The sequence below is a fragment of the Neomonachus schauinslandi genome, chromosome 9 (genome assembly GCF_002201575.2).
Source record: "Neomonachus schauinslandi chromosome 9, ASM220157v2, whole genome shotgun sequence".
NCBI lineage: Eukaryota > Metazoa > Chordata > Mammalia > Carnivora > Phocidae > Neomonachus > Neomonachus schauinslandi.
This window is the reverse complement of record NC_058411.1, coordinates 85,371,055-85,373,350: the sequence shown is the minus strand read 5'-3', so window position 1 is coordinate 85,373,350 and position 2,296 is coordinate 85,371,055. Positions and strand designations below refer to the sequence as shown.

Here is a 2,296-nt window from a genome sequence, read left to right as displayed (position 1 = left end):
CAAGATGTGGCAACCTACCCCACTTGAGAAGAGAGAAAGTTGATAAGATGTGGAAACCTTCCCACTCACTTGCTAAGAATTTTTGAGTAAGTGGAGCCAATCTAGCAAAGTAGTTGAGAGTAAGGGCTCTTTTTTTTTTTTTTAAAGGTTTATTTATTTAAGAGAAAGCTTTGCGCATGCGCATGTGTGAGCATGGGGCTGGGGCAGAGGGAGAGAGAATCTTTTTTTTTTTTTAAGATTTTATTTATTTATTTGTCAGAGAGAGCGCGCACACAAGCACAAGCAGGGGGAGCGGCAGGCAGAGGGAGAAGCAGACACCCCGCTGAGCAAGGAGCTCCATGTGGGACTTGATCCCAAGACCCTGGGACTGTGACCTGAGTCCACGGCAGACAACCCACTGAGCCACCCAGATGTCCCAAGAGTAAGGGGCTCTTGAGTCAAACTGGACTGCACCCACCTGGGTGACCTCCACGGGAAAGAAGTCGAAAGCGCCGGGAGGTAGCAGTCACCACCATGCCAAAGAATAAAGGCAAAAGAGGTAAAAACAGGCGTAGGGGTAAGAATGAAAATGAATCTGAAAAAAGAGAATTGGTGTTTAAAGAGGATGGACAAGAGTATGCTCAGGTAATTAAAATGTTGGGAAATGGACGATTAGAAGCTATGTGTTTTGATGGTGTAAAGAGATTATGTCATATCAGAGGAAAATTGAGAAAAAAGGTTTGGATAAATACCTCCGACATTATATTGGTTGGTCTTTGAGACTACCAGGATAACAAAGCTGATGTAATTTTAAAGTACAATGCTGATCAAGCTAGAAGTCTGAAGGTATAGGGCGAGCTTCCAGAACATGCTAAAATCAATGAAACAGATACATTTGGTCCTGGAGATGATGATGAAATCCAGTTTGATGATATTGGAGATGATGACGAAGACATTGATGATATCTAAATTGAACTCAGAGTATGTGAGGATTATTCTACAATTTCAGTTTTGGCCAACACCTGTTAAGAAGACTAAAACTTCGGGGCGTCTGGGTGGCTCAGTTGGTTAAGCGACTGCCTTCGGCTCAGGTCATGATCCTGGAGTCCCGGGATCGAGTCCCGCATCGGCCTCCCTGCTCGGCAGGGAGTCTGCTTCTCCCTCTGACCCTCCTCCCTCTCATGCTCTCTGTCTCTCATTCTCTCTCTCTCAAATAAATTAAAAAAAAAGAAGAAGAAGACTAAAACTTCATTTATGAATTTAGTTTGTTAAGACACACTGATTTATTTTCATTGTTTTGAAGTATTATATTTCTCTAAAAACTGATGAAACTGGATTACTTTAAGTGAAACTTTAACACTTTATTCTTTTGATGTAATTGAATTTAGGAATAAAAGACTACAATATCTGCTGTTAAATAATAGAAACAAGTCATTCCCACTGTGACTACTCTATTCTAGTTAATAGGTATTTTGAATAAATTGCCTTATCATTATAGGTTTTTTTTTTTTAAAGATTTTATTTATTTATTTGACAGAGAAAGACACAGCGAGAGAGGGAACACAAGCAGGGGGAGTGGGAGAGGGAGAAGCAAACTCCCCGCCGAGCAGGGAGTCCGATGCGGGACTCGATCCAGGGACTCCAGGATCATGACCTGAGCCGAAGGCAGTCGCTTAACCAACTGAGCCACCCAGGCGCCCATCATTATAGGTTTTGATAAAGCCTTGTTCCAGCTAGTCCGTTTACAGTCTTTCTGTATATTCTAGTTAACTAGATGTTTTCTAAGATTTTTGATATAATTTAAGAAAGGTATAGGTCTACACTTAAAGTCAAGAAATGGGGCTATTTTCATATTTATGTAGTCATATATATTTTTATACTGTTTGATAACTTAAATATTCTTTTCATCATTATATGTTGCCACCATCATAAAAAAAAAAAGCATTTCCAAAATGCAGTTTTTAGAACATGGGTTTGAAAAGCAATTTTCAATTTGTAAGATTAGTAGTTACAAAAATTATTGCTAGGTAACCCAATTATTTTTACATTGGAAGTACTGACATATTAGTTTAGTATTTTTACTTAATGTGTATAGAAAATTTCTCAAGATAGCTTTTGATGGTAAAATAAGTACAGTATTTTTTATTATACAGAATAGGTTGTGTTAAATATGTCATTTATTGTCAAAAGTAATATGCATTGTAACTCATATTTTTGTGCTTTTTTAAAAATTAAATTACAATGTATAAATGAAAAACTAATTATATAGTAAGTTATATTAAACTAAGCCTTTCTTAAAGCCTTAGCTGGGTTTTAT

At 37.6% G+C, this 2,296-nt stretch overlaps 1 pseudogene; it reads left to right on the top strand.

Annotated features, from left to right (window-relative positions):
• Positions 1 to 513: 513 nt before the first annotated feature.
• LOC110585380 lies at positions 514 to 948 on the top strand (annotated as a pseudogene).
• The last annotated feature ends 1,348 nt before the right edge of the window (positions 949 to 2,296 follow it).